At 42.3% G+C, this 6,900-nt stretch overlaps 1 pseudogene; it reads left to right on the top strand.

Annotated features, from left to right (window-relative positions):
• Positions 1-306: 306 nt before the first annotated feature.
• The window catches only part of LOC117394575 (xylulose kinase-like), a 45,080-nt pseudogene continuing 38,486 nt past the window's right edge, over positions 307-6,900 (top strand).

Genomic DNA, 6,900 nt, shown 5'->3' with positions numbered 1-6,900 from the left:
GGGGTGGAGCACCCCATTCTTTACATCAGCAAAAAAATGCTTCCTAGGGAGCGCAATTACTCGGTTGTAGAGAAGGAGTGCTTGGCCACTAAATGGGCGACTCACTCCCTCAGATATTACTTACTGGGACATTCATTTGATCTAGTCACGGACCACGCACCACTCAGATGGTTAAGCACTCTGAAGGATAGCAATGCCCGGATAACTCGGTGGTATTTGGCATTGTAGACTTACATGTATCGTATGGTACATCGTGCAGGGAAAGATCACCAAAATGTGGATTATTTTTCCCGGGAGGGGGGAGTAATGGCGTTGGTAGGTTTGGCCAAGTGTTCCTTCGGCTCCACTCTGAGCGGTGGGATATGTGACAAAGAGAGAGTGAATTCTTGTTTTAGATCTCCCTTCCGACCGGTGAGGGCACTGGGGAGGAGGAGCAGGAGGAGCCGCAGTGTGCAACGTCACAGACCTGGTCGGGAAGCGCGGTGGCAATCACGCATTGGCTGACGGCGGTTGCCCTCGCTTACCAATGGGGACGGGACGGGGTGTACAAAAGGGGGCGTGGCCCGGGGTTCTGTTCCTTCTGGCAAGGTACCGTGCGTGTGTGGGAGAGAGAGAGAGGGAGAGAGAAAGCAAGCAAACAAACAGACAGAGAAACAGAGGAAGGGAGTTGGGAGATGGTTCGTCTTTTCGTTGGTGGATTACTGTGCTAACCCTTCCACTCTTTTGTATCTAGAGCACTAACGGGACGCTCCGGGATTCCGTCGGAGGAGCGACAAACCCGGAAGTGCTGGATTTTATTACCCCGCGTGTTTTCCTGGATCGTACAAAAGGAAGGCGTTTTGTTTTGTTGTTTGTTTATTTTGGGACTGCAACCCCCGTTTTTCATTACGTTGTCGGGTTACACATTGTTGTGTACCCCGGCTTCCCTATTGTTTATTATTATTATTATTATTATTATTATTTTGAGTGCGTGCTGGCAAAGCAATAAAAACCCAGACGCTAAATTAAAAGGACTGGAGTCGATTGTTTTACACCACACTACGCTCATCCTGTCACAGTTGCACATGCTTCTTTATCGACGTGATGTGAAGGGTGAGAGCAGGAGGATAAGGTCACCTTGGCCTATGTGGCCTATCTCTCTCTGTCTATCTATTCAATTATATATTCAGGGATACCAAGATTTTTAGGGGTAGCCCAGCACTCGTGGGAGAGACTGTTCATTAACTTCTCTTGCATATTTTGTAAAGATGAGACCGTTTTCTATTCAGGGATACCAAGATATTTAGTGAGCAAGTAGTCTGAGTGAAGTTATCCAGCAATAAACTCCCCATGTTTAGAGCCACAACCACACCTTCCCCAGTGTACAAGCTCTGCCCTGTCACAATACGTATGTATAGAATGGCTGTTTTGTGCAAGTTTTGTGCAAATGTCACTCAACCATTGTCACAAGGCTGGCTGAGTGGTGACACGTCAGACCCGGAAGAAACAGACAGACAGAGACAGCGAGGTTGGTGAAGCTGAGCATTTGGTTGTGCTCAGCATTTAATAAACAAAACAAGAGAACACAAAAAACAGGACACGGCACTTACGCCAAAATAAATATATAAACAAAACGCACTAACACACAAAACAAGCGGATGAACGTTTAAACAAGTACCGTGCTGGCACTTCCAGCACGCTGTAGCAATTGTTATTCTTTACTTTAGCTTTTATTTCTCCTTCTCTCTCACCCGTTCTCCACTCACGAACACCCAACCCCGAGTGAATGAAATATCCATCTATTTATACTGTTGTGCCTGGATTCAATTACTAATTAATTATTCACTTGAATCCCAACACGTGAATTAATTATGTGCAACCTCGTGCGCGCATATTACTTACTTTAAATGCATGTGCGGTGATGTGCAATCCCGTGCCTAAATACAATTATACATTTTTAAATACACGTGAAACACAGACCCGTTTATATCCCGTGTACCAATCTCTATACACCAACATTAACACAGCACACGCAACATACAACACAGAAATGCACACAGGGGCAGAGCACATTGCCACAACCATGTTCAACCATCCATAAGGGGGCTGTGTGGTCCAGTGGTTAAAGAAAAGGACTTTTAACCAGGAGGTCCCCAGTTCAAATTCCACCTCAGCCACTGACTCATTGTGTGACCCTGAGCAAGTCACTTAGCCTCCTTGTGCTCCGTCTTTCAGGTGAGACGTAATTGTAAGTGACTCTGCAGCTGATGCATTAGTCTCTGTAAGTCGCCTTGGATAAAGGCGTCTGCTAAATAAACAAATAATAATAATAACCATGTAACCCAGTGCCATTTAAAGATAAGAACCGTTTGTTAGGAGCCAGTGTATTTGTTTAACTAGGTCAGCAGCGTGTTTGCTAATAGAATTTGTTAGCTTATAATGAAGTTGGCAAAGCCATTTTACATAAGCGCTTGTCCAGATATTGAAAAGCATGTCTGAGATTTTGACCGTGTTTTGATTTATCCTCAGTTATATCGTTTTCACACTGGCTTTTAACAGGGATATACAGAGTGGGAAGCAAGTTCACCTAACAATAGCATAACACAGATGAAGGATTGTAGGAAACGTTACAAGCTGATAGGCTCATGTGCATACAGCTGCACTTAGACAAACATTGTTAGTTGAATGATGATTTAATCTAATGAAGTCATCATCAAATGAGTTGATATAATGAATGCCACACATTTCTGCACTGAGGTTTCACTTTACATTTATATTACGCGTCTGGGCTGGCACCCACAGGGAATGCTGCTTTGTCTTTACACTCCCGCAGGGTGAGGAAGACATCGTCTAGGGCTAGTCACTGACCAGGCGTCCCGGTGAAACCTTCCCAGGCTGCACCAGTCTTGTTCAGAATGCATTCTGACCATCTCTGGATTTATCACAGCTTCTGGACGACTTGCACGATTGGGAGGAGTCTTTAACCACTCTTCTCATCAGATCAGTTTCAGCTGCTTATAACTCCATCCAGCAATGCTTTACAGGGTTCAGAACATATGCTGTTCCCACTTCAGTATTGAAACTAACATCATGAATTGCTTACTACGCTCTGTCTATCTATCTATCTATCTGTCTATCTGTCTGTCTGTCTGTCTGTCTGTCTGTCTGTCTGTCTGTCTATCTATCTATCTATCTATCTATCTTATTTTTTTGGGATGTTAAATGATAAAAAATCTTTTATTTCAGGATGTTTTAGACAAAAGCCCTTCTTCAGCTGGGTAGAACAAAAAGTAAACACAGTGCAGTAAACTTGTTATTTTTCAAGAATATATATATATATATATATATATATATATATATATATATATATATATATATATATATATATATACAGACGTGCTCAAATTTGTTGGTACCCCTCCACAAAAAATGAAGAATGCACAATTTTCTCTGAAATAACTTGAAACTGACAAAAGTAATTGGCATCCACCATTGTTTATTCCATATTTAATAGAAATCAGACTTTGCTTTTGATTTTTTATTCAACATAATATTGTAAATAATAAAACAAATGAAAATGGCATGGACAAAAATGATGGGACCCCTAACCTAATATTTTGTTGCACAACCTTTAGAGGCAATTACTGCAATCAAACGTTTTCTGTAGCTCTCAATGAGACTTCTGCACCTGTTAACAGGTAGTTTGGCCCACTCTTCCTGAGCAAACTGCTCCAGCTGTCTCAGGTTTGATGGGTGCCTTCTCCAGACTGCAAGTTTCAGCTCTTTCCATAGATGTTCGATAGGATTCAGATCAGGACTCATAAAAGGCCGCTTCAGAATAGTCCAATGTTTTGTTCTTATCCATTCTTTGGTGCATTTAGCAGTGTGTTTTGAGTCATTATCCTGTTGGAGGACCCATGACCTGCGACTGAGACAGAGCTTTCTGACACTGGGCAGTACGTTTCGCTCCAGAATGCCTTGATAGTCTTGAGATTTCATTGTGCCCTGCACAGATTCAAGGCACCCTGTGCCAGGCGCAGCAAAGCAGCCCCAAAACATAACCGAGCCTCCTCCATGTTTCACTGTAGGTATGGTGTTGTTTTCTTTGAAAGCTTCATTTTTTCGTCTGTGAACATAGAGCTGATGTGACTTGCCAAAAAGCTCCAGTTTTGACTCATCTGTCCAAAGGACATTCTCCCAGAAGGATTGTGGCTTGTCAATATGCATTTTAGCAAATTCCAGTTTGGCTTTTTTGTTTTTCTTTCAAAAGTGGAGTCCTCCTGGGTCTCCTTCCATGGAGCCCACTTTCCCTCAAAAAGCGACGGATGGTGCGATCAGAAACTGACGTACCTTCACCTTGGAGTTCAGCTTGTATCTCTTTGGCAGTTATCCTTGGTTCTTTTTCAACCATTCGCACTATCCTTCTGTTCAATCTGGGGTCGATTTTCCTCTTGCGGCCGCACCCAGGGAGGTTGGCTACAGTTCCATGGACCTTAAACTTCTTAATAATATTTGCAACTGTTGTCATAGGAACATCAAGCTGCTTGGAGATGGTCTTGTAGCCTTTACCTTTACCATGCTTGTCTATTATTTTCTTTCTGATCTCCTCAGACAACTCTCTCCTTTGCTTTCTCTGGTCCATGTTCAGTGTGGTGCACACAATGATACCAAACAGCACAGTGACTACTTTTCTCCATTTAAATAGGCTGAATGACTGATTACAAGATTGGAGACATGTGTGATACTAATTAAAGAAACGAATTAGTTTGAAATATCACTATAATCCAATTATTTATTATCTTTTCTAAGGGGTACCAACAAATGTGTCCAGGCCATTTTAGAATATCTTTGTAGAATAAGCAATAATTCATCTCTTTTCACAGCTTCTTTGCTTTATTCTATGACATACCAAAGGCATGCAAGTATACATGATAAAATAGCTTTTAATTTCATCACTTTTCAGGAGGAATGAAGCATTATTTCAATGAGCTGTAAGGGTACCAACAAATTTGAGCACGTCTGTATATATATATATATATATATATATATACACACACAAAGTGATGTGTAAACCAATATGCTAACATAACATTATTCCACAGGTTCCATTTGACTCTATGAAGCAAAATTAATTAATTCTATAGGGTGATGCAAAACCTTTGACCATAGCTGTGTGTGTATATATATATATATATATAATTATAGATTTAAATGGTGTAATAAACTTGCATGACACTTTTGGGCAAAGCTCAGTTGTAAGCCGTGCTCTGTCTGAATACCTGCTGTATGTAGTTTGCTGTGGTTCTCTTTGTTGACAGGCTCTGGGATGAACTTAATGGACATCTCTAAGAAGGAGTGGGCACAGCACTGCCTGGGAGCCGTGGCACCTGGGCTGGGAGGGAAACTGGGGACCCCAGGTGAGCAACAAAAACGAAATCTCATTCACACCGAATATACGCGTAAGAAAATACACTAGAAACTGCACACACTGGAAGTGTGTTCCGAAACAATGCAAAAACAGGATGCATGCTGTATTTGGTGTGAGTGGATTGTGTGCTGGATAAAATGTGTTGGATTTTTCCATTAAATTACTGTGAACATGCCCTTTTAAGATGAATGTTCAGGGACTCATTTTTAATCCTAATTGGTTTCCCCTCTAGGGTTCTGTGTCGTCATACTATGTCCAGCGCTATGGCTTCTCACCAGACTGTAAAGTAATAGCTTTCACAGGGGACAACCCAGGTAAGTATCCAGCCATGTCTTAATGGGTTTAGAGCCCCCCCTTGTGGTTTCCAGTGATACTTCAACAAGTACATTAATTAAAACAACTTATAAATGCTTGATTTTTAGAGATTCATTTTCTATACCTGAATTGTTTGGGGGGGGGGGGGTTCTTTTAAAACACTATAACAGCAGACAGTTGCGGGGGAATGCAGGCAGCTTGATTGGCGACTGGAGAGAGCTGGTTTGTATTGAACTTTTCTTGTCCTGTTTTGCCCAGGGTCCTTGGCAGGGATGAGACTCCAGGAAGGAGACATTGCAGTGAGTAAACACTGCCGATGAATTAATAAAGGGTCCTGTTTGGTTATTGCTCTTTCCATGCTAGATACACAGATGACTCCGGGATCGCTATCACAGAATGCAGGGATGGAAATAAGACTCCTATTGTACAGCATTTTCACCATTTGGCTCAAAACAGACAAGGATCTGGGTCTCCCAGTGCCTCCCCGTGGTGTGCCATGTGAGTCATACAGCCAGGGGAGTGCAGGTTCACGTCCTGGCTGTGCTGGGGATTCCAGAGGGAGAGTTGCATTGGCTCTGGCATTTCTTTGGGTTAGGAAGGCAAAACCGGCAGGGACTGTTTCTCCTCATTGCGCCACAGCGGACTCCACTGGCCAGACGTGTAGTCAGCTTAGGCGGATACCTTCAGGGCTGACCTTTACCCTCCAGGGACTGGGAGCTCGCTGACATCTACTCTCGAGTTCCTGGGTGTAGAAGAGGAAGCTGGCATGGTCGTGGGATCGGAGGACGCCCACTGACCCTTCAGTTCTCCTGAGCTGTGTGGGGAATTGCTGCAGTGAAGAGAAAGAAATCAAATAATAGTAATAATGGGACATTCCAAACTGAGGAGAAAATCAGGGGTAAAACAAAAAAAGAAATGTGACTGTTTGGCTTCTAGAATGCCCAAATGGAAAGCAGGTTTCAATAGCCAAGGAAGATTCTTTTTTTTTTCTTTACCAGCGGTTAATAAGGTAACTGTAACTGGGGAGTTTTGAAAATTGTGGGACTCTGCAACTTTAGATTTTGTGTATATTAAAGTTTAAGCAGATACATTTTGTGAGTACTGCAACAATGAAATGTTGGATGATTATTTAAAACAACTGAACTATATTGTATGTTTAATTCCAGTCTTGTAAAAAT

This window comes from Acipenser ruthenus, chromosome 3, assembly GCF_902713425.1.
Source record: "Acipenser ruthenus chromosome 3, fAciRut3.2 maternal haplotype, whole genome shotgun sequence".
Classification (NCBI taxonomy): domain Eukaryota; kingdom Metazoa; phylum Chordata; class Actinopteri; order Acipenseriformes; family Acipenseridae; genus Acipenser; species Acipenser ruthenus.
This window is presented reverse-complemented; position numbering and strand designations above follow the sequence as displayed.